General features: G+C 41.3%; 3 long non-coding RNA genes across 9 annotated transcripts; all 3 read right to left on the reverse strand.

The window, feature by feature from the left end:
- Positions 1-482: 482 nt before the first annotated feature.
- On the reverse strand, positions 483-1,875 carry LOC123470287. Its single transcript, XR_006643922.1, has 2 exons — positions 1,517-1,875; positions 483-1,439 (listed from the first exon to the last, which is right to left on the reverse strand). It is a non-coding gene; the product is annotated as an uncharacterized LOC123470287 (long non-coding RNA).
- A 6-nt stretch (positions 1,876-1,881) lies between these two features.
- Positions 1,882-25,903, reverse strand: LOC123470285. 7 transcript variants are annotated; one of them, XR_006643918.1, is made up of 5 exons: positions 25,084-25,882; positions 18,315-18,453; positions 3,171-3,829; positions 3,018-3,103; positions 1,882-2,959 (listed from the first exon to the last, which is right to left on the reverse strand). It is a non-coding gene; the product is annotated as an uncharacterized LOC123470285 (long non-coding RNA). The 7 variants fall into 7 exon arrangements; XR_006643919.1 differs by having other exon boundaries at positions 3,180-3,829; positions 25,084-25,881; XR_006643914.1 differs by having other exon boundaries at positions 1,882-2,109; positions 2,201-3,829; positions 25,084-25,903.
- On the reverse strand, positions 22,249-25,077 carry LOC123470290. Its single transcript, XR_006643925.1, has 2 exons — positions 24,791-25,077; positions 22,249-24,736 (listed from the first exon to the last, which is right to left on the reverse strand). It is a non-coding gene; the product is annotated as an uncharacterized LOC123470290 (long non-coding RNA).
- Positions 25,904-26,167: the final 264 nt, after the last annotated feature.

Genomic DNA, 26,167 nt, shown 5'->3' on the forward strand with positions numbered 1-26,167 from the left:
AAAAAATGGAGGTCGATAGAGAGCTATAATAATACAAACAGGTAGGACAAGCAAAGGCAAAGGCTGTGTCTAGAGAAGAGAAAAAAGAATGAACACGATGACACGTTCATTTTCGTTGAGTCCTTTTTTTTTCCCTCTCTCTTTCGTCTTATGATTATTTAATGATGTGGTGGAGGGCCGTGGCAGGCGCCCTTTTTTCTTCCTAGCAGTCTCGCTCATCCGTCTTTCGTGTCAACGTTCCGAATAAACGCCCGCTGTTATTTTCTCATCGAAGAAAATGCGTGTGGACGTGTCAACGTTCGTCTCCCTGTGTATTTGTGTTTCTGTGTGCGCGCGGCCGGCCATATCGGCAGCCGACCATGTGAACCATCGCTGCTACCGTGGCTGCCATTTTTACCGTGTTCTCATTGCCGAGCTCTAACGGAAGCATCCCAATGAAAAAAACCAAAAACAAAATGAAAAACAAAAACAGAATTGATTACTCCGTTTAAGTCGCAAGCACGTCGTGTATTAATTAAAGACGAACAAGAAGAAAACTCGGTCGAACATGTTGGGAGGACCACATGACATTTTTGCAGAACAAAGCAACTGAACGAATCACGATGATCGCGACAGAAAAACGCGATTTCTCGTTGAAGTGAATGCACACGTTGATGAGTCGTAAATGTATAAGATGATTGGAGGTGCCGCTTACGCACCTGAAACTTTGCTCACCTCGCCCATTGATAGAAGCATAGGTCGAGCAAGAATCAGGCTGAGAGCGAAAATACACCGATCTGGATGACGACTTTGATGTGTGCCAATGGACAAGATACAACAACAAATGTCTAGCTCGAGATGAGTTCATTGAGATGAGATGCACGCAACCAACTAACGCACCTGAAACTTTGCTCACCTCCTCCCGCACAAGGAGGGTAATACTAGGTTTACGATCACAGGTTGAGCAAAGGATCAGGCCCGGCAGGCGGACGTGAAAAGTTGTTGGCAAACGAAACAAATCAAATTCTGTTCAAATCAATGGCGAAAATAATAATAATAAGAACAAGAACAAGACTCGTACAACCGGCCAGGTGGAGCGTGAGGGACGTGCGCTCTTCCAACTCGATGACGCCAGTCATGATGTCACCGTCACACTCGTGCCTTTCTTGACGCGACTCAATTCACAACGGCTCCTAAAAAGACACACAAATCAAAAAGAAGAAAAAACCAAACTGCATCCTTGTCGACAAGCTTGTCCACCACAAACGCCTCCAGATGTTTAGACACATTTTTACAAATGAGAGTTATACAGTGCGAGAGAAAAGGCGGACCGAGTTGGACGCCCAGTCTTTAACTCAAAGTGGCTGCACAAATACTGATGATTCTTACATCGCACCGACTCACCAAAAAACCTCTTCGACAAGAGACGAGCTTCTTCCAGCAGGGGGATTGGTCAAGAGCTGGAAAAAAAAAATAATAATTCAAAAGAGAAGAAAAATGAGGAATTTCAAAAAAGAAAAGGAAAAAAGGGAAAGACCGTAGCTGTCTGTCCGTCATTCTTTCAATATGCGCGTCCTGCGTATGTCTGTAGATTTGTTTGTAGAAGAAGCGCTAGGACTTGAAACCTCATTGGAAACGTTTGCTCGCCCAGTTGCGAGAAAAGGATATAGAAGAAGAAGGAAAAAAGGGTGGGTGATGGGGGAAAAAAACAAAAAAAAAAACAGACGGCCCTGTTTTTATTTTGGGCGTTTTTCATTTTTACGTTTTCTGTTCGAAAAATTTTTTTTTTTAAACCCTAGAAAATGAAGGGGAAGAACCTAAAAACATATGAAAAATGACTACTACCAATGACGCCAGACAATTTGGAAGCGACTTCTAGAACGTTGCTGGAACTCGCTGGCCACAAGCAAAATAATGTTGTTTTTTTTTTTGCACGAAACAGAAACGTTTTGCCGTGTGCCTCGAGTTGACCGTGACACACGACTGCATTTGAGTAGCAACGACTCCTTTTTTTTTTTCATGGTAGGCTACTACATACGTGCTCGGCTGAAACAGCGCGTTCAAACAAAGAGTTCGGAGAAGACGACGTCGTACACAGTGAACGTTGCGCTCACGAACAGCAGTAGTCGTCTGGTTGGTAAGAAAGAAAAAAAAAAAGAGAAAATCAGCTTGATGTATGATAGGGGAGGAAAGAGCAAGGGCGCGAGACAAATTTACTGACAGTTGAACGAATTATTTCCAGTACGCTGCAAAGGAGAGTCTGCCATATAAGAAGTCTAGTAACACAGCACACTACACCCCCTCTTTCGTTTCGTTTCCTTCTTTCTTCTTGATGTATAACCAAGAAGAAGAAGAAGAAGAAGAAGAAGAAAACGATCCATCATTCCCGAGTCTCGGGGCTATATACAAAACGTCTGAAAAAGAAGAAAAAGACAGACAAGAGAAAAGACTTTCTGGGGGGAAAAAGAAAATAAGATAACAAACAAAACACACACACACACACAAAAAGGAAAGCAAAAGAGGGATTGCGTTTGCAAGCGTCAGCGTCTCTTCTATCAGTTTTCCCTCGTTTTTTTTTCTGTCGACGTTGTTAGAGATGGTCTGCGTGGTAAGTAAGACGAGTCCGTGTTTCGTTGAGGAAGGGGGTTACACAACGAGAAATGAAAACCAAGTGCAGAGATCGGTGATTGTTTTGGCCGGGATTCGGGCCGGCTGACGTCGTAGGATTATTTATTTATTTTTTTTTTTATTTTGTTCTTTCGATCAAGAAAAAAGGAGGACGTCTTTGTTGGAACGAACGAGACGGAGACGCCCTTTGGCAGACGGAGCGCACGCGCTTGGTCGTGACCGAGCGCGTGCTTCACACCCATCCGGGCCGATCCGCGTCGGGGTTAATGCCGTCCGAGGAACAAAACAAAAATCGTTACTAGAGGGCACGGCAGCAGGGAGGAGGAATAAAATGAAAACGACCTCGTTCGATCTGCGACAGAAAAAGAAAGAGAACACATTTGAGGAAAGTTAAAAACAAAACCACCAACCGTCTAGTCGATATCCATTTGAAAATAGTTTCCCCCATTGTCCCTTAAACTTTTCAAGCATTTTCTTCTTCTTCTTCATCCTCGTACTTCAACCGAAAAAGAAAAACGACTGAAGGAAACGAAAAGAAGAAGAAATAAGATAACGGCGCGTACGAGACTCACGCGCAAGACGGGCGGGAGCTCTCACGATCTTTATAGCAGCAGTCGAGGGGGCGCCCGCATGGCTAAAAAGATGCAAAAAAAAAAAAAAGTCCGTCTTCAAGAGAGGAGAGAATGTTTGTCCAAATAAAAAATGAAAAATGATTCGAGGAGGGAGATTAACGAAGAGAAAGAGATCTATCACACACACACACACACACACACAAAATATACATAAATATATACAAGAAGATGGGGAATTTAAACCCGTCAAAATGTTCAGGGTTTTTATCACGTCACAATTATTTTTGATTTTCATTTGATTATTATTTTTTTTTTTTTTTTCTCCTCTCTTTCCCCATCTTCGTTTCACTTCAAAAAGGAGGGGAAAGAAAACCAGTCGTTGGCTTGGTACTCGAGTTCCCAATCGACCGCAGTCAGTTTAAGTGATTTGCCAGCGGCTTGAAGAGAGATGGGGTTTCGGCAACCTTCGTCGGCTTGCAGACGGAATAAAGCTCTCACGCGTTTAAGAGTTGCTTCATGCATGGCCAGCAGCGGCAATGAGGTGGCGGGAATCACGTTCCCATCATAACAGACCAAAGTCCCGAAAAGTTTTTTTTTTTTGTGTGTGTGGGTATCCTTGCCGCAGCGTGTGTTCTCACTTCGTCTGACCACTAGAAGAAATAGAATAATAATAATAATAATTACAATAATATTCAAAAAGGGAAGAGAGGTAAAAAAAAAAAAAAACTGCTGAATAATCTTGACGTTTAAACATAAAAATAAATAGCTTTTTTTTTTCTCTTCAAATTCTATGCACTTCTTTTCATTTCTAAAAATCGACTAACGTTTTGACTTATTTATTTATGTTCCTTCTCGTTTTGATTGAAGACGAAGATGAGTTTAGTCAGAACACAAAACGAGTTTCATTATTATTCTGAAGAAGGCTTCTCGGAAACATGTTACGCGTACAAGAAGCACTGCGTCAGTCTACAGAGAAAAATAAATAATAATAACAAAATAAAAAAAAAAATCTACTTTGTCGAGTAGTCGTCCGTATATGCGTAGACAATTTACGTCAAGTTACGAACAGTGAGTGACTGTTTAAGACGCAGGGCGAGTTTGTTGGCCTGTCCTGTCTCCTATGATCACTCATGGAAAGAGCGAGGTAATCAATTCGAAAAGGCTGGAAACGAGATGAAAAGAAACAGTCAAGAGAAAACGTTCAAAACGGGGACCAACGTCAAACAGCTGTTGATCATCACGACCGACTGCATCTCCATACACAACTACAGTTCTTAAAATGGCTCTGCTTTTTTTTTCCTTTTTCCCATTCGCCTTCTCACTTACACTCTTTTGCACGCACACGGATGCATTCAAAAAGAAAATGGAAAAGAAAATTGTTCGTTATGAATATTTTATAAAGCTCCCCCCTCCCCCGAAAAAAAGAGAAAAATATGCTAATGGTGCATAACGCAAACTATCCTGATATCATCGAATCAAAACGGGGCATAATTTCAATGGTGGAACAGCTACCGCCTAACTCGGGATTGAAAAAAAAAAAAATGGCGACTGGAAGGGCGTGACAATGTGTGATACGAAATAGCTACATCAATTAATAGGGGAAAACTGCACACATACACACACAAAAAAAAAAAAAGTGAAGGAAAATATTTTCAAAAAGAGAGTCAGAAACCCTTTAGACGTTGGCAAAAAAAAACACAAAAAAACGAGACGCCATGATGTGCTGCTAACTGCCGTCAAGGCACAAAAGAGCTCCTCTCACACACACACACACACACGTATAGTAGACGAACACGAGGCGGACAGGCTTCTTTGGTTTGCGCAGAACAAGTCTCTTTCACCCCATCCATTCCTTTATTTTTTTTTTTTTCCTACGATTCTTTGGTTAATGACATAAACATGTCGATGAGAAAGGAGAAAAAAGAAAAAGAGGGAGACAGCGCAGCCGACGGGAAAAAAAAAAGACGGACAAGACGGCCAACGGGCCATCATTCGGGAAGGGTCATTATTTTCAGATTAGCAACTCTCTTTTCTTTCTTTCTTTTGTCTTTGGATATTCCCGTGTTGTTGACGACGTCGCCACTTGATTGCGGCCCCTCGACTCTTGTATTACCGTCGAACCGTCTCTAACACCCAGTTTGAAAATCAACGCAAAGAACACAAAAAAAACAAACAAAAAAAAAAGATGAAAAGGAGCAACACAGAATGGAAAGATGGGAGGATATTAAGCAGATTGCTTCTTGTTTCTGTCGGGTCTGCTTCCCTTCGGGATGACTGTCGATGAACGCGTTTCATTTTTCCCGCCTTCCGCAAGGCCGTCGAAACGAGCGTTTATCTTTTCGGTTTCTTGTTTTCTTTCTCCGTTTCACTTACAGAGTATCATCCTTCACAAGCCGTTTTCAATCACAGAACGAAAATGGGCTCTATTTCCTGGAAGCCTCATCATTGCAATGGGGTTTTTTCGTATCCTGGTAAGAACCAAAATGGCCGCAACAAATGGAATAGAAAATTAAATAATAAAAAGCCATGTTTTGTTTTTTTTGCCGTTACACGACATGACCTGAACTCTGACCTGCTTCGGGCATTCCGAACGTGAATGAAAATTAAAAAAGGCACTTAGGGCAATGACAAAGTCCTAAACAACAACAAAGAAACAAGAAAAACTACACGAAGATAAAAAAAAGAAAAAAGAAAAAGACAACGCTGTTAAAAAGAAGAAGAAAACTAACGCGGTGGTTGGTTGATGATGGCATTTTCATCCAAAACGTGTGGGAAATAAATAAATAAATAAACAATAATAAAACAAAGAAACAACAAAAAAACTTGGCGCGCCAAGATGAAAGTTTTCGTGAAACCAGAAAACCAAACTTCAAAAAAAAAAAAAACGATCGCAAAAACTCGAAAATGTTTCGTCTTTTGTGTGTGTGTGTGTGTGTGTTGTCTTTCCCGCTCATCTTCTTCGGGAAACATCAAACGAGTTAGCACATGGTAACAAAGAGTATCGAAACAAAAACTTGATGGATCACTCCATTGGCCGGTCCCGACAAATCAAAAATCCATCAAACAGAAACAACAACAAAAAATAATATTACACACACACACACACACAAATGAATACAAATTTAGACAAAAATAACTGAATTTCGCAATTTTTTTTTTTTTGCCAGTGTGTTCGCGTCCTTTCTCTATTGTTCACGCTCATATAAAAAAATGGTGGAGGACACGTCGGGACCGGCCCCGAGTTCACCTTTGTGTTAACACACATAACCCTTCCATGTTCAATCAACTAGCTCACGCAGTCTGATGCTCTCCGACGAGAGGTTGCACCCCCCCTCTCCTGTCCAGACACAAAAAAAACAAAAAAAACAAAAAAAAGAAGAACGTTTTTGATGATCACGCACGTCAGACAAGAGGAAATCGGTTTCCCTAATAAGCGGGCCAACGACTCGCGATCCATCCTCATCCGCTTCCCGTCAACACCATCGGGCCGATTCAGTCTGGTGCGGATGCACCGAGCCGTTAGTTCGCCTTTTCTTTTCATTTGAAAAGAGAGGATTGGATCAATCTCATCCCAGTACTCGTCTGTGCCGCTGTACACAACTATGTGGGCTACACATGAAACACGACGTGCTTATCTGCAAATCGGGGCTCCATTTTTTGTTGTTTTGTTTCGGTTTTGTGGGGCGGATTCCGTGCGTTTCCTCAATTTGAAGATTTTCTTTTCTCCTGCCCGCCTTTTTATGTTTGATGCTTTGAAAAGAAAGAAAGAAAATGAGCCATGAAAAAGAAAAAAAGAGGAACGAGAAGACCAGGCACTCTTTCGGTGAGTTCACGGTGATAAGTCACGACAAAAAGCGGAGAATGGAACCGTGACGAGCTCAAAGAAGGACCAACGCCCTGCTGCCAACCCTCGTCGGTCTACTTTCATTTTATTTCCTTCATTTTTTTTACTATTGGCCGTTGGCTTGGCCAGGGTCTGAACGCCGCAGAACAAAAGAAGATGTTGCTGCTGCCACCGAGTGGCGTACCCGAGTCATCCAAAAGGGCGACACGCTCGAACTAACCTCTTCAACTTTTTTATTTTTTATTTTTTTTAAATCCACGACCACCGTCACACACACACACACAAACATTCCCCGTTTCCCGCACGATACTCTCTCTTCTGTTTGCCCTAAACAGCGCATTCAATATAACACAAAAAAAAAAAATGGCCGGAAAAGAAGAAGAAAAAAACCCAACAATGACGACACGATCAATAGAAAATTCAAAAGAGAATCAAAGCAAAAAAAAAAAAAAACGTGTGCATACACACACACACACACAAAATAATACGAAACGGATAGGTGGAAAGGGAAAATGTGTCAATGTTTGAATTCCGTTAGTCAGCCGGCACGTGCACGAGCGTTCAAACCTCACGTGGCCAACATTTTAACAGATGGAGACGGACTGTTTTCACGGTTGGATCGAAAAGAAGAAAACCCTAAATTGCCTTCGTGAGCAGCAGTGTGTGTCTATATAATGAAACAAACGACGTTGCACAGGCAAATGGCCTTGCATAGAATGGGCCCCCCCCCCTTCTTCTCTGCTTATTTTTAGCAGCCGGATCTGGTAGCGTGAAAAGAAACTCGATCAATTCAACGGCTCTAATTTCCCAGCATCAAACGTGCACTCCAACTTCAAACTGTCGCTTCTTTAAAGTATAAAGTGCAAAACAAAAATGCGTACTGTACAAATTCTGAAATAAATAAAAAACAAAAACAAAAAAAGATTTAAAAGCGACCGAGAATTCAAGAAAAAGACGTGAAAATTCTTTGTGCTGTTGGCCTGCAACCGGATCGATTACGTACCCCAAAAACAAGTTGAAGGGAGTGTTATTATATACTGCGTGTGTGTGTGCGTATTTGAGCTAACTCTCACCACACACACAAAAAACGTCAGGTACAAAATGTAGATTTTTGGAAGAGGAAAAGAGAAAATGCTCTATGTCGTGTTTGCCGTGAAACAGGAAAGTTCGTGCCGGTCGTCCATTTTTGTCAGAATTGAAAAGAAACGAATGAAAGAAAACCGTGAAAAATAAAAAATGCAAACGAATGAAAACAAACGAAAAAAAAAAAAAAATCCATCCGGATGAGACGACGCCCCGGTACGAGCTTCGTCTTCTATTCAAACCAGAGCTGATGATGCAAAAAAAAAAAAAAAGAAAAAGAAAAAGGCTGGGCTGGAACGCACGTACTTACATTCTACACACACACACACACACACACTCGACCAAATGGAGGGGAAGGAATTGCACAAGATGAACTGCCATGTATATATGCTGCATTACTGTGGGCTATGCCACGTTAGATATTAGATATCATCGTTCGAAAAAGAAAAAGGAATTTTCTAGACGAGTCACGAGGGAACTCGGCTGGGCGAGCGCGGATGATATATTAAAATGGATGCCGGTTAAGAGACGAGCTTTCTATAGCGCGTTGGACGCGCCACACGGCGTGAAGACACAAGTTGAACGAATAAAGTCCATTTTTTTTTTTTTCTTTTCCCGGAGAAAGAGCGGGGTTGGTAACGGCTGTTTGGGATGGAGGGAGAGTGATGATTTTTGATGGCGAGATAGCCAATGCGACGTCAAACGCAGATATATGCGCGAAAGGGGAAACACTAGGAAACGAGGTTACCTTTTTAAGGATAAGAAACTAGTTTTTTTTTTTTTTTCTCTCTTATTCGCCCTGTGGCGCAATTCTTCTTGCACGTACTTTTTCTTCTTCTTCTCCTTCTTTTGTTTCGCCTTTTTTTTTTTTTCTTCTCCCTTCGTCTGACAAAATGTCCTCCACCCACAAACTGAAGCGAACCAAATCTGCAGTGCAAGCAGCGGGTCGCAGCCAAGTGGCGACCCCATTGCCAGACCCAACTTGAAAGAGTTGCTGTTTAGAACAATGTGCCCGTCTTTCTTTCTTTCTTTCTTGTTTTCATTAGACACATTTGCTGCCTCGTATTACGGAATAGACCAAAAATGGAGAAAACACGCCGTTATAGTCAAACCGTTCGCTCTACTAGGCGCGTAATGACGATATCCAAACCCGCCCTATAACAAATGCTATCCCCTCTTTGACTCAACTATTCAGGCATCGGAAGACCTGCATCTTAATTAAACGAACCATCAAGAAAAACAAGCCGCGGATCGGATTTTTTTAGGCCAACAGTTTGCGCAAGACGAGCATTCAAACGGATACAAAACGCAACCGGAAAGGGGTCAGGGTGCAGGGAGATAATCAATTACCTTCACACACACACACACACACACAACCACACACATCAAAACAAAGTCTGAGCAAAATAAATCATTTGGTTAAACTCGTCGTCGGCTAACGGACGTCCTGCCACGACGACCAGTTTGTCCGCACTCGGATGGTAACACGCGAAACGAGTCGGATTGAATTTCAACGGCAACACACGCCCCACCTTTCCCCCAAAAAACTCAATCCCTTCACCACACACACATGCATATGCATACCAACCATGTAATCATATACATACACGTCATTTGAATTTAATTAAGGGGCTACGACTGGCGTCTGACAATCTTTTTCTTTTTTCGTAGGTTGGCACACGAGTTTTTAAAAAACAACAAAAAAACAGAAAAACTAAACGATTCCCAGTTTCAGCGAATTTTTCCTTTTTTTTCCCTAAAAATAAAACCAGCCGGCACGACCAGGTGCGTGATGGCATGAAACCAAGGTTGCCGTGCCTTTGGAATTACGCGGAAAAGGAAAAAAAAAAAGGGTGGCACGTCTGTAAACTCGTCTCAAACATTTCGCCCCTTTTTTTTGTGTGTATCCTTCATTTCTTCTTTTTAATCCCGTTTTTCTTTACATAATATAAACCTGACTCATTATTGACCCAAATAGGAAGATTTTTTCTTTTTCTTATAAACAAAAACAAACAAAAAATGACAAAAATAAAATAAATGATGAGATAATAACGCGGCAGAAGGAGAATCAAACTAAGCAAGACGATTGGTGCTGTGCAATCGAACCGGTTAGAAATGTAAAATAATAAAAAGAAAAAAAAATAGGGGAGGACGAAAGGAGGAAACACCTCACCAACGTGACGAAACGGCCAGAAAACAAGAGGCCCATAATGGCTGATATCACGTCCTGAAATAAATAAAAAGGCAACGAGAAAAAAAAAAAATCGATCCGACTGAGATGGCCGTTGCTCAACTTTTTGTTTCCCATTTTCTTTCTTTTCCTTCTTTGTTGGTCTCACTAATCAAGCAGAGTGTTTGTCTCGTTCCACTCTACAGAAGAACACAACACATTGGCGGCTATGGTGAGGAGGGAGGGGGGAACGAAACGCAACGCCAATCCCCGTCACATAAACTAAAATTACCGAAACCGACCGATCGACCGGCCGGCCGGCCAACCGACACGCATACCACCGCTCTTTTTTTATTCTTTTTTATTGATCAAATGCGGTTTACGCCTAATAAAAAAAAAAAAGAAGGAAATCTAATAGAAAGAAAAAGAAGACAAACAAGACTTACCCGAAATGAATTCACGTTGTTGAAAAACCAATTGGGACGGTAACATTTTTCACTGGTAAACCTCGTTCTCCCCCCTAAAAAAACAAAAAAAAACAACACCGAACGGCTCTCAATCACGGCAAATGTGAAAGAAAAACAAAAAACCGCACGAATTTTGTGGAAGTTTATAGAAATTTTTTTCCTTAAAAAAAAAAAAAAATGTCGATGATTTCGAAATGAAAAAGAGGAAGAAAAAAAAAAAAGGTCCACTCCGGTTTCGAGCTCTTATCTCGGCGGTGGCTGTGCGAGAGACTTGATAAATGCCAAAGTTCCACAAGGCTTGCCATCCATCCGTGCGACATGAACGTTTGGGGCGTTCACAGTTTCTTGCAACAAGGGGTCGACATTGCTGGCGGGCGGAAGCTTCACTAACTTTTGAACGAATCAGGAGAGAGAAAGAGAGAAACAGTGAAAACGAAATAAAATAAAAGTCAAGAGAAAAGAGGAGCAGAGTACAAAGAACACACACACACAGACACACACACACACACAAAAAAAAGAGGGATCCGGTACGAACTGAAACTGGGCGAGGACTGTGACTGCGTCGACGGAGCGCACGCCACCACAATCCCACACGACGCGCACACGCAGAGCACACTTTCTGGTCTGGTCTGGTCTGGACCGGGGAACCGAGAAATAAGAAATATTTTTTTGTTTTTCCCTTTAAAAATAAAATAGAAAAACAAGTGGGGGGAGAGAGAGAGAGAGAGAGAGAGAGAGCGAATGAGAGAAGGGTATCTGGAGAGAGACTGTCGACTGAGCGAGCGTGACTGCCTGTTGTTATTCATCCCTCCCCCTCCTCTTTCGACCTAAACCTAAAGCTGACGTCATTCGACACGCCAGCACCTCTAGCGGTATGTTGCTTCAACTCTTCTTTCTACTCCCGAAAAATCCCGACCGTTTTTTTTTTTTTAAGAGCATCCCAGACGCTGACTTCCAATTTCTCTGGTTGCTTCATCTTATTCCTTTTCAAAAGTTTTACAACAACAACGAAATGAAAAAAGAAAAAGAAAAAGAAAAAAAGGAAGAAGGTCTTTTTTTCTTTTTTCTCCTCTTCAAAAACTCTCTCGACTGAGTTACTCGGGGCTGGATATTTTGGCGCCACTGAGGCGGCCAAGTCCCTACCTTTGGCTGACGGAACCGTGTCGGCCGGGAGTCTTGCGGGTCCCGACCTATCAACTCTGCAAAACTCCCTCACGATTTTTTGTTCCTCTTTATTTATTTTTGCCAAATTGAATTCAAGTTTTAATTTTTTTTTAAAGAAAAAAGGTGAAATTTTTAATTGACAGTATCCAAGTTGGGGATAAATTGATCGTGCAAAAACAACTGCCAATTGGTGTGCACTTCACATTTTTAAAAAATGAGCCGTTACAAAGAAAAGAATAAAACATTCGACGGGAAAATCGAATAATTGCTGGGGTCGTTTGTCGTCATTCGTGTCGTAATCCAACAACTCCTCCCTTATTGTAAAAAATTCTCCTGCAGGGTTTTTTCTTATTTTATTTATATATTTTTTTAAGAGTCCGCTCAATACCAGTTCTAATCAACTAGCGCACTCAAAGGTTCGCCTCTATTTCTAATTTCATTTTTATATCCCCCCCTCTTCAATTCTTTTTGTCTTCGGCTTTTTTTTTTTTTTCTTATTTCCATTTTCTTTTTTCTTTTCTTTTAATTTCAAATTTATTTGATTCGTTTCGCTGTTATTGTTGAAGTTTCCTTCTGCGTCCGGCACAACGCACTGCCGACTGCCCCCACTATTGATGACGACCAACGAGTCGACGACATCGGCCACTATAAAGAGACACCACCACATAGATTAGAATGAAAAAAAAAAAAGAGAAAAAGGGGAGTAAAATTCAACCACAAAAATGGAACAAGAAAACCCCCTGTAGATTTTTTTCCAAAGAAAAAAAAAAAAAATAAATAAATTTTTTTTTTTTCGATAAATGAAAACCGAAAAGAAGAGCCAACATTCAGAGGCCGGAAGGCGAATTTGAACTGAATCCAAAAGATTTTTTCAAAGGAATTATTTTAATAATAATTTTTTTTTTTTTTTTTTTTTTTTTGCGTTCAAGGCGTTCACGGAAATCAAACGTCTTTCTCTTATTTGTCGTTCAGGGTTAGGGTGGGGAGGGAAAGGACATTTCATTTTTCATATTTTTTATTCATTTTTTTTTAAATATTTAACATGTTTGACCATACGAGGTGACCACATGTTCCAATCTATTAGGAGACTAGGGCATGGCTCACCGCCAGATATCACACAAGTCCGGCCGACCACCAGGTGGAGAAAACCCGGTGTTGTTTCCTTTCATCTTTTTTTTTTTTTTTTTCTCTTTTCTCTTTTCCCATTTGTTTCTTTTTACGGAGCGAAACGGTCAAGTGCAAATGGTAGGGGGGCTCCCTTTCGTTCGCCTCGCCATTAAAGTATTAATTAAGCAATTTAATAAATTCAGTCCTGACAGCTATCGAGTAGGTTCCGATGAAAGAAACGACATAACTCGGACCACGAGAGAGAACTGTCAAACTTCAAATAAAAACATTAGGAACAAAATATCGAATTAAAAGAAGAAAACTAAGAAAAAATTGGATGTTACAAAGGTTGGCGTGAGTCTGGCATTTGCTGCGAATAACAGAAGAAAGAGAGAGAGAAAAGAGGGGGGCAAGAAAAGACATTTATACTGGGCACAGCCGGCAGTACCATAGATAGACTGGCTGACACACGCAGGGAACACACCCACAAGCATGCACACATTTAGAAATGATACCAGCTATACACACGCCTGTGCCAAAACAGCTGCACCGAGACCTCACTTTGAAAAAAAAAAAAGACGAAACAAAACAGGGGAAAAAAAAATAAAATAAATAAAAATATTCCAGTCTTTTTTTTTCTTTTTTATATTCTTCCCTTTTCGGTCCTGGCCAAATGACGCACAGGAAAAAAAAAATAAAGAGAAGGAAACGGAACGAATACACACACACACTCTTCCTCTCTCTTTTTTTTCTTATATCTTCTCTTGTACATTTTCCTTCCGACAGATAACGAGACTGGAGCATTGGTGGCCGAGTCGTAACAAGGCCTATATATGCACTGCCACGCAGCACGTGCGTGTCTACATTTGCTGATACAAACATACGGAGATGTGTGTTTTGTATAGTCTCGTAACGAGAACGCATAAAGGAATAAAGAGTCGAGGCGTTTTTGTTTGTTTTTTAAACAAAACAAAACAAAAGAAATGGCTGGATGGGTTGCCAAACTACGCCGACAATCGATTGGGTTTTTTTTTTAAAGAGCCTTCCGTTTGCAACGATTGGGTTGGACTCGATGCGCGGAGAAAAGTAAATGAAAGCAACACAACATTTTTGTTCTTTTTTCTTTTCAAAAAGAGAATTGCGAGGGGAACGTACGAGTACACGTAATAAAAATAGATAACGATCATTAACTGATTTGGACCAGAAGCGAGAAACGACGATTGCAAAGTTAGAAACGTGAATGAGAAAGGAAACGAACCGAGATAAAAAAAAAAAAAAAACTAAATGGCTGGAAAACATGGAACGCGGGACACACACGTATCGACGCCCTTGTACTACATCCGTGCCCTGTGCATATTTAGAATTTCGTGCCAGAAGCTCTACACTATCGCTCGATCCCGTTTTCTCTCTCTCTCTGTGTGTGTGTGTCTTTGCTATTGATTTCATTAGAATGAGATCCGCGTCCGCTGTCGTGCTTTGACGTCTCCTTCTCGCACGCTGATGTCATTCCCTCTATTTTGCCCCCTTTTTTTTTTCTCTCCATGGCCCCCGGATTTGTCGTGTTTTATTTTCGTTGCAATGTTTCATCTGACAAACGGATGAGGAGAACAAGTGAGAAACGACACGAGTGGGGGCGACCGTCCATGTTATATTTTGTGCCGAACAGGAGGAGGGCTTTACAGCCGCACACAAATCTCCCCCCCTTTTTGACAGTAGAGAGGTAAACGCCCTTCCGGCTTTAGCCCGAGGGTATATATAGTACTGTGTATATTTATATATATATAAATAAAATAAAATTCCCCTCCCTTTTGCATTGAAGTTCTTTTTTTTTTTTTCGTGCGTGTGTGTGTGTGTTTTGGACTGGAAATTCCATCATCACACGGCATGCCGAATTGCGGGGGCTACTTTGGTGAGAGTTGGGAGACTTTCATTGAAAACTGTCGGGTTTTTCACCGACCTGTTGTTGTTTGTCGTGTCCAGCGGTCCACTCTTGCGGATGTCCAATTCTTTTTCCCTTCTTTTCATTGATTTTTTTTTTTTTCTAAAGCAATTCGTATTATTCAATTTCTTTTTCGGGAATTTTCCCCACTCATTTTTTGTTGTTGTTATTTTTCTGTTCCACCTTTTGTTTCCGACAGCGTTAGAGCGTTAAAAATGACTCAGCTCCTCTTTTTATTCCGCATTTTAACTGATTGTATGACCAACCGTATTCCGTCATCGCTATTAAAGAGTTTTGATTCATCCGGTTCGGACGAGTCTGCGTTAGAAAACGTTACCGTGGATTCTCCTTTCTTTTCATCTTCCCCCTTTTTTTTTTTTTCCTCTCTCTCTTTCTCTTTTCCCTTCGTCTTGTGTCTAATATATCTTGCAGCTTGCAGGCCCCCTTCATCCCTTTCTGCGCTGCTTTATCCAGTTCTTTTTTGCTCTTTCATCATCCCTACTTTCTTTCTTATTCTTGTTCGACAATAAAATACGAACGGCCAACAACAAAAAAGAAAGAAGAAGAAGAAAAAAAAAAAAATGAAATAAAAATCCTTCAAATGACACACGAGACATTCCACGCGGTTCCAGAAAGGAGGAATCGTTATCAATTAAACGCATTTCCCCCACCCCCCTTTTTTTCTTCTTCCAGACCATAGGCGTCCTCCTCCTCGTATAACATTAAACCCACCAGGCAACCCACCCCATCGTCCTTAACACAGTCGGACACCTCTGCAAGAAAAATGCAGCGCAGGAAAAAAAAAAAAAAAAAAAAACATTTTGTTAAGTTTCTTCTCCCCCCCCTTTTTTTTCGTCATCATCTCATCACCTTTTTTTTTTTCTACTTCTTCGCCTTTGGTCGGGATCAACCGAAAAGAGCAGCAGAGAGGCGGGAGGGAGGTAAATGTGGGGGGGGGGGATGATTATATTTTACGATCGTGTTCACATCCTGCTGGTGGTGACGTCACAACGTCCTTGGTCAAGGTAAGTTGGCTTCATCACCAGCTCCCGCAGGCTTATAAAACCTCTGCTTTTTTCTTTCAAGTTGTTTTTCTTCTTCTTCTTCTTCTTTCTTGAACGTTCGTTTCTTTTTGTTTTCGCGTCGCCTTAATTCACGTTGTTAAAAAAAAAAAAAAGCGCCCCCCTTTTTCCGTCAGAGATAAGGAAATTCGGCAGGGAATTCACGCTGTTGGGCGATTGTCTACAACTATTATTATTCTCTTATTTTCTCTACTTATCGCAGCCCTTTTTTTTTTTTTCGTATCCTATTCCAACCTTCTTCTTTCTCTTCCCTCCGCCACGTTACTCTTTTCGTTCCCACTGCTTTCCTCTCTATCGGTGGTAGCGCTTCGGTCGGATGCTAAGTTGAAAAGGTGGGCCCGCGCTGACACGACCGTCGCTACTCATCACGAAAAATCCTCATCACGCCGATGCACACACACACAGAACAACAACATTTTGAAGAGAAAAAGAAAAAAACAAAAACTAGGCGGTACTTGTACGCCAAACATTTGACGACCTTATAAAGGCATAGATGCTCATCGTTTTGTATGCGCATACAAATACTTGAAAACAAAAGAAAAACGTAGCAGAGAGAGAGAGAGGACTTTGGAGGATGCGCAACAAACATTCGATGTACAGCCGCGAGTACATCGCGTAAACTTGGACCGCGTTCAAGTGAACTCGAGCCAGGCCAGCCATTCCGGCAGTCGTGGCTTCTTCTTCTTTGTTATTCCGCACAACCAGAGTAGCAATCAACAAAGAAAAACAGGGAGGGAATAAGAGGAAAAGAAGTTCAATGTGCTCTCAAGACGAATCAAGGGAGAATGAGAGACGATGGTACATAACCCCCCTAAAGAAAGTTATTTTATACAGTGGACGGTGAAAAAGAAAGAAAAAAGGTATGCGGCAATGCTATTCCTTCCAAGCCGCGTGTACGCGTGAATAACCGTGAGAGAGTCTTTAGATGGTAGAAAGAGGCAACTGGTGTGTACAGTTGCGGGACAGGTATGGAGGAGGGCGGGGGGGGGAGGAGGAGGAGGGATGGATTAGTCGCGGCCTTGGACCGGCGGAGGTAAAAAACGGATGAAAACAGCCGTCGTCACCACCGGTCCGGGATTTTCCAGGGGGCGATACAACAACAACAAGTGAGCATCAGACCTTAACATTTCGATTGGGAGAAACATCTAAAAGGCAAAAGAAAAAAAAAAACAAAACAAAAAAACAAAATGTACAAAAGAAGCGGAAGAACCCCCCTTCTTGGGGGACATACTCCGGCGAGGAAGCCGAATAAAGTTACAGACAATTATTTTTAAAAGAAAAGAAAATGTTTTCTTTTCGTTACGGCATTTCCTCTTGGCTTTTCACGTTTAATCGTTGCCTAATTTTATTATTTATTTTTGTCGTTTGTTTTGAATTTTCTTGACGAAATAAAAAGATTTTAAAATACGGGGTGGAGGGGGGGGGCAACAAAACGAACAAAGTACCAAAACAAGCAGATTGGAATGCAATCATCTACGATAACGAGCAAGTCTTTTAAGAAACGTAAAATTCCCGTAAAAAAAAAAAAATTGGGTTTTCTTGTTTTGTGTTCTTTTGTCTCATCGAAAAGCTTCAACGGCGGGACAAGTTGCGTGTGTTTGAACGACTTCACGTAACGTACCTTAACGCGTCTCTAATCAACCGAAGAAAAAAAAAAAAAGGAAAAAAAAAGCTTGATCGACATGCGGCACGAAGACGCCATCCAACAGCCGTTTAACTCGTAAGACGAACATCAAAACCTCATTACGCTCATTTTTCGTTTGTTTGCTCTTCCTTTACGTTTCATCCGCCTTTTCCTTTTTTGTTTTCGTTGTTGTTGTTGCTCGGTTCGGTTTCCCACACTCTAGAAAATGGTTGGAATACACTTGTGACACGTGACCGCTATGGCCAGCTATACATACACACTAGCAACACGGTGTATATACAAGTTGCATTGTACACATGTCAGACAAAAGACTTTTCTTGTGTTCGCTTGGATCCGGCGTCAACGGCCAGCAACGCCGCCGGTCCTATTGCTACACCCTCCCCATTCTTCTCCCCTTATTTGGAACTTGAAATACGATGGCGGTGATGACGATCATCATCAGAGGGACCTAACGGCTTCGCCAATGAGTCTCATTAACCTGATCCAGGTATTGCAGCGACTGAGACAGCGCCGAGAGATGGATCCACACACACATGTTTGCCCATTATCTATTACATGGTACACATACTAAACAGCACCCCGCCTCTCGTCTATAGTTTCTTGATAGATTTTTGTTGCTGTTGTTAACACTTACCGGTGTAGTAACGTGTTTTTCACGACGTATCTCCAATGGCTGTAGGGAGGAGGAGCGACGCCATTTCGTTATCACGACGCCCACAAGATGGCCGCGCTGCAAGAATCCCGTTTCCGATGACGAGGGGCTCCAGTCATTCCTTCAAATCAAAATGAAAGAAAACGCAATTTTTAAATACAAATTGCCAATTTCAACACACGAGTCAAATTGTTGAGCGAATTTTAAGGCATTTTCTTGAAAACAAAATGAAAAACGCTGGCGAACGACGACCGTATATAGCGCGATCGTACGCCTCATGTGGAAGCTCTAGATCGTGTAACATAAGCGACGCCCAGTCAGAGCTATACAACCGACACTGAAATTGCGAGACAGATTTAGAAGATGAGGCATGTGATACAGTGGCGGGTTGCGTGATGTCTTGCACGCAGAACCAGTTCAGCCTCGCATCTATCCCCCCCCCCCCAACCTTTTTTTTTTATTATTATAATTCTCAATGCTGATTCATTTCGCAGATGCAGCGTTGCAACATTTTTTTTTATATCGTTCAAATTTTTTTTTTTTTTTTGTGCATGTTGCTCGCTAATTAACCCATTACGATGACAATGGCATGGTAACCGGTCTTTAAAAGTCATTGTGGCGCACAGGAAAAGGAAAAAAAAAAAAACAGAGTGGGGGGAAGGAAATAAAAAATAAAATTTGAATAACAACCGACGATGGCGCTAAAGATGGAAACGGCGTCATTAACAAAACAGAATGAGAATATACACGTCGAATGCGCTTTCGAGAGGTGATTCTTTTTTGTCTGTTGGAAAACTATAGTGGTAGTGTTCAACACGTTCGATGACGAATTTTAGATGATAGACAATCCATCTGCGTTTATGATGGGTCGGCAATTCTCTCAGGCGAAACGAGCGGGTTCTTAAATCAATTAATGTTTTTATTTTTTGGGTGAAAAATATCGCGTTTCTGAAATGTGAATTCGAAAATGAGATAATGGCGCGATAAACGTCGTATATCTCATGGATCAAATCACACGAACAGACAATTAGCTGGTTAGTTCCATCCATCAACGCCATGCAAAACCAACGCAAAAAAAAGGTAAAAAACAAAAAAAAAACCACAAAAAACATGAGAGTTGATACCTAATTTTCACCACACTATAGTTTCATTTTATTTTATTTTTTCCCTCTTTGTTCACAAAAAAAAAAACCGCTAGTTTGTATCGTCTAAAAAACAAAATCTTGTCCATGAGAAACGACTTAAAAATGATTTTAAAAAAAGTCGGGGGCGAGTGCAGGGGCCGATTTAAAATGATTGGACGCCATGTCAAAAAGACGAGCGAATAAAAAACAAAAAAAACTAAAAAATGGGGGAAATAAGATACGATCGTTTTACTTCAAAAAAATCTTTTTCTGGCAGGCAGTCGCCAAGTTTGGACGGCAGCCAGAAACTTTTCACACATCGGCCATTGGACTTTTTGATTGAGACTTGTCATTTTTTACTGCCATTGTTCGTTGTATCCACTTGTTCAGACTTGATGTTTCATCCTGTCGTTTTCCATCCTCTCTTTTTTATCAAGTTTTTCATTTTCCTTTGAATTCGTTCGTCGTGTAGACACGCAAGAGGATCCTGCGAACATGAGCTCGTCGCTCATTATCAAATCAAAAGCTTCGCGCACACACACCTAACCACACACACACACACAATTTATAAATTGCTCTTCCATCATCATTGAAGAATAAAATACGTAGCGATGACACTTCCCATAGTTACTCGTCGTCCGACTCTTTGGAGCAAAGGCCGGTCCTCTAGGAACCGCCATGTCAATTTTTTGTGTGTCGGTCGTTTTCCGAACGATGACAACGACGTCGACAATGTTGCCTCTTGAAACAAAGTCGACGATATTTTGGTTTTGTGTTTTATTTTCTTAAAAAAAAAAAAAAGGGAAGTTCAAAGGACTTGGCTTTTTATATCCTATCCGCTTGTTTTTCTCGAAACGGACAAAGGAGGAGACAGTAGTGGGTGGGAAATAGTTCCATCCTTTCCTTCTTTTTTTTTTTCCTGGCTACGTTTTCTAGTTCTTTGCTGCTTGATGAGAAAAAGATAAATTCATGAGGAAGGTGAAGAAGGAAAAGAAAACGTAATAATCATTTCTTTCTTTTTTTAAAAGTTCTGATATCAACCGAAAAAGCTTTGACCCCGTAGCCACAAAATCCGACTCGGTAAAAAAAAAAAAACAGTTTAGAAATTGACTTTTGACGCTTCCCCATTTTTGTTTAGAACTATAAGAAAATGGGGAGGGGGGAACACCCTGAAAGAGCGATCTAACGGTGATCTCGACGCTCTCCGGTAGTCGCTGCGGTTTGAACGCGTCACGATTTGTGAGATTCCTTCCATTTTCATCATTTAAATGCATCGTTTTGTTTAATTTTTCTGGCTCCCGCATGAAGCTTCTCACACAAAAGAGAGCCTAAACATTGAGGCGCAGACGGACATGTTACAGTCCGTTGATGAAGCTCTTCCACCATCAAAATCCATTTAAAAAAAAAAAAAGGCCACTCTACGTTGACAAAGGACACTATTAAAACCATAGTGAAATTAAATTTAAAAAAGAAATTAAAAAAACAATATTCTTTTTTTAGCGCAAAACTTAATGCCCTCGCCAACGTCGAGGACGTGTAATGACAGGTATAAGCGAAAGGTGGACATTTGTCTTACTTTTTGTGGGTCAGCCATCAACGACGGATGTAAAAAAAATTGGTCACACACACACACAAAAAAAAGAGCAAAAAATAGAATTAAAAGCAGCAGCAAAAAGAAAGTTAGACGTTTCCCCCCTGCCACGGTTTTTCTCCTACTATTATGTAGAAAATGGAAGGCGAAAAAAAAAACAAAAAAACACTCGACGAACAAAAGAGCTGCAGAAGCCATTGCAGGAGAGACCCAAAACGACGACGCCCATTATGCGCACATACCCCAGTCACAGAGAGGCTTTATTATTCAACATCGGCTCGATGAGGGACTCGACATTTTTAGTTTTAGTTTTTTTGTTTTTATGGGGGATTGTGTTGAGTTGTTGTCTTTCTGTCCTTTTTCTTTTTACAACGAACCCATAGAGGCGCTGACGTATGGAGGAAACGAAAAGAAGAGGAGAACGTTGGTATAATAAAACAAATATTTGATCAGAATAAACAAGTCTGCTGGGAGAGCGTGAAGCGAAAGACAAAGAGAGACTCGCGAGGGATGGAGGTGTGCACGTCAACGGAAGTGACCATTTACGGTAGACAAGAGGGAAAGAGAGGGCGACAAGTCAAGAAGGACGCAGCGCACGCAACGCACACAGCGTAGACAAACACAATTCGATATGAAAAGATGACGGTTCAACTTGAGAACGAAAAGAACGAAAAAAAAAAGGATCGGTCATCGGTAAATCGGTGAGCGTGAACTTTAGGTTTCAATTCGATAGTTTCTGCTATTTTCTTCTTTTTCTTCGTTGAATCCTTTCCCATTTTTGGGAGCAGATTTAGCGACTGCGTCCGTCGCGCAAAGGTGGGCCGCACCTTTCTCGCGTTGCAGTGCAACTATTTGATAGTTCCGCATCGACGATCATGTTACACGTGAAGCGGGTTTTTTTTTTTTTCTTTCCTTCTTCTTATTTTTTTGAGGGGGGGGGAGGGATATTTACATTTCTTTTGTCTCCTTTTATCTGTTTCTCTTATTTCGCTCTTTTGTCGTTGAGGGTTTTCTTTTGACTTGTCGCTCTCCCAGCCCTCCTTTTTATTTTATTTTTTTTTTACTGTTACAATCGTTGCGGGTCGTTAGTCACCTTCTTCAGTCACCAATAGCAACGCTAGAAACGCACGAAGTAAGGTTTCCTTTGTGTCCCCTTTTTCCTCATTTTCATTCTATTGCTTCTTATTCTTTTCTTTTTTTCTTTCTTCTTTCCTTGGAACATGTTTGAGTTAACGATTCTATTATATTCGCTGTGGGATATTGGGGGCTTTTTGATGTCCCCCAAAGTTCATTTCCACCCACTTCTATACTGTCTGCGAGAGATTCAGTGGCAACCGGAACGTGCGGGAGAGAAAAAGAGTTATCGACTCATAGATAGGCTATAAGCTACTAGTGAATATATGGCCCTCATCTTGTGGATATCCGCACACGGTCGTAAGTCTAGAGACTCTTACATTCTATCCCATACGGGCACCTCTGGGAAAGAGTAGGAGGAGCGAGAAGGAAAAAAAAAAAAGAGCCAGGCTTTATAGACACTTTTTTATGATTTCTTTTTTTGCCTTCTCGTAACTTCTTTCTCATCTCCTTTGTGTTGTCCATCCCATCGTTGCGCACGGTAGCCATTCGCAAGTCTGTATACATATTAATACTGGATATGTATTAACTTGAAAAAAAAGGATCTGTTTTCTATATGCGCATGTAAAAATCGCCGGATATGCGCCAGAGAAAATCATAAAAACCGAAAAAAAAAAAGGGGGCTCAACAAACAGGATTCGATCGAGAAGCTACGGAGGAATAGAGCGAAAGCAGAGTGCCCAGGTCTTCGGAGTTTGAGGCCAGACTTAATGGACAGGATTATGCGGGTTAATATATGGATTCGTTCACGTGCGACCAACAAAATAAAAAGCCTTTTTTTTTAATTATTATTATTGAATCTTCGGAAACCCGGAACGGGGGACTGGACGGAAGAGGGGGAAAAAAATGAACGTGATAACAATAAAAAAAAAATGTATGGAATAAAATAAAAAATGAGGGATAGAGAGAGAAAAAGAAAAATTGATACTGGCTTGTCAATCAATAATTCATACACGCACAAGGACTGCCAAGTCGGGAAAGGCTGGTGGCAGACACACAGGATGGAGATTATCATCATCCCGAGACACCCACACAGTGGTATCATTTCGGAGACTGAAATAAGGGCGGAAGAGCGACCATGTTAAAATATCCACCGCCATAACAAAAAAAAATCATTAAAAATACATGGGGATGTTAATATAAACAAAATTCCATCGTGCCTTATCCGACCAGCGCAGCGGAAGGGGTAATCGGCGGATTAATGGCCTGGTCACTGACGTAACGGACCACATTCACGGGATAATATCAAACAATAATTCCTCTATTTAAATTCGTCCGCTGAAGATATTTAACGGTAGAGAAGGCAACAGTTGCTCTTAGAGAATGAAGCAATTAAAACCACGAACTCAACTTTAAGAGAGCAATTTATACTGGAATCGGCGCGGGAATTTTCAAATGGTTAAAAAGTTAACAACAAAATAGCGATCCATTCGGCCATGGCGCAACCGAACACGATGTCAAACGTGCCAGCGCACGACGGAGCGTTCATTTGGAAGTTACGCGCCAACGATTAGAATGTTTTTTTTTTATTGATACCGAAGAGAACAACGAGACGGCGATCAAAGAAGATAAGTCAAGGTAAAAAAAAAAAACTGAAAAACCCGAAAAATAAATATAAATTCCGTGACCTGACTGTCGACGGGTTGTCAGTTTGCCATCGTTGCCCATCGAGTCGTCGGTTGCGCTCTAATGAGCTAATGGACTAAATCACCGAACCAGGAAATACCTTAATGATCGATTTCATCAGGGGAGCTCAGGTAAAAGCAAGAAAGCAAAAAGAAAAAAGGGGGGCAATAGCCGGAAACGATATACTTAGCAATTCAGCATCAGACACGATAAAGAATGATAATGACAAGGAATAAAAGAACAGGTGCCCGGTTGAGTTTCGAATCGACAACGAAATGCCCTAATACATAAAAACACATTCTGGCGTTCGTCGCCTCTCTTTCCAATGGCTGACTCCAATCTTTTTCAACGCATTTCTAATGTGTCACCGAATATACTTTCGTTTTTTTTTTATGTGTGTGGGTCTTCTTCCATTTTTGCTCCATCCCGTGCATTAACTCAAACAAAAACAACTTTCTCTTCGACCGCACCACCAGTTTGCCTGACAGCCAATGCAGGTAGGCTCATTATCCAAATCCATCATTCAATATCACAGAGAGGCAGCGGAAATATTCAATGATAAGTTGACGTTGAAATGTTTTTTTTTTTTATTATTCTCAAAACCCGCAAACGAAATTCCCTGTAAAAATGACTCCGGGGGTAAGATAAGGCTTCGTTACTTACGCCATAGGAAAATGGGGGAAAAAAAAAAACACAATAAAGGATGATAGATGGCGAGAAAAAGAAACAGAGAAGGTTGAAGGGCGTTATAAGCTTAAAGCTTAAGGTTTCCTTTTCATTCCTCTATAGCTTTAGGTATTTAATACACGTATAAATAGATACTTAAGAGCCTATGCCCCCACACAGTCACGACCACGAAGCCAAGAATGTTCGGTCATTTCCTCCCCTACAGGCCTAGTCTTTTATTCCGATTCACTGAAATGAATTCACTACGAAATACTTCGCATTAGAGAATATCTGATTATTTCTACGCTCAGCTTTACCCAGTGCCTCCACTAACGTTTCACTTGCAGTTGGAATTGGTATGGCTTCCCTATCGATAGTCTGCGTTTCAAAATAAAAGACAATGAAAAAGGAAAAGACCTCAAAGGTTTCCTTAATTCTTTCACTACGGACACACAAAAGAATACCATACGGATATTACACATTGTCAGCGGCCATTTCCTACGCCATCGTTACATAGCAACAGACCCATTGTCAGTTTTGTTCGTCAAAAAAACATGGGGGCGGGAGAATGAAAATTTCAGAAAATGAATAGAACAAGGCGATAACTAACCTGTGCATTGCCTCCCAAAACTTGGGCTGACCACGTTGAGCCGAGCTGGAAACTGTGAGGCGTTTTCACTGGCTGATCAGGATTGATGACTCGATAGTGTCTACGTTTACACACAACACTTTAATTGTATAATTCCATCACCAAAGTCTATGAAAACGAAGGCGTGTTATATCAGGGCAGGATAAGACGAATGAGTGGCAACGAGAAACGCAACAAAGGATGTGTGAGGAATGATAGGAATCGAAGTGTGGGGGGGGGGGGAGACCACGAGAATGGCAGTCAAACAACAGACAAGAGGTGTAGACTGTCGAAAAGCCAACGAGAGACTGCGGGCTTGGCAACGACACTGACGTTGCTTTAAACCCTCGGCCCCATTACACACACACACACACACATGGAGGCAATCGTTCGCGCGCGCGCACACGAACACATGGACGCACAACGTCGGCGTGGTCGTTGATATAAAATTACACTTGCACTGGATAGCAAAACGAAAAATGCCAGTGGGAAGGGCGAGAAAGAAGGGAGGAAGAGACAGAAAAACCAAATTTGAATTCAATTACATTTCATTTGGAAATAAAAGTGACGTTAAAAGAAATGGAAAAATCTCAGTACGTTGTGCACGTCCATAAATATTGGAGCTCTGCACGTGGTGGGAACATTTTTGTGCCGCTGCTATGTTTGCAAAGGGTTGTTTTCTAACCCCTTCCCTCTCGATTGCTAAAAAACAAAATGGTTTCTCCCCACACAGTAGTATTAACTGTGAAACCCAAATCGCAGCGGTACAAAACAATTTCCCGCCAGTCTGAAAGGGTTCCATTTATTTTATGGAGACGGTGGGGGGCATCCTTTGCTAATGCGTTTTCATCATCGCCATTTCAAGACTTTTGTGGTTTGGTGCATTACTCTATGTTGTTATTTGGATTTTTACCTGTTACCTGGTCGTCGGCTGGTAGACGTGAATCGTGTCTGTCCTATTCTTTGTTGTTCTTCTTCTCCATCTTGCAAGACAAGAAAATGGACTCCTCCCATCCGTTCGCGGTGGAGTGCAGGGGCTGTATGTCCGCGTTCATCCGGAATCTTC

This window comes from Daphnia magna, linkage group LG3 (genome assembly GCF_020631705.1).
Source record: "Daphnia magna isolate NIES linkage group LG3, ASM2063170v1.1, whole genome shotgun sequence".
NCBI lineage: Eukaryota > Metazoa > Arthropoda > Branchiopoda > Diplostraca > Daphniidae > Daphnia > Daphnia magna.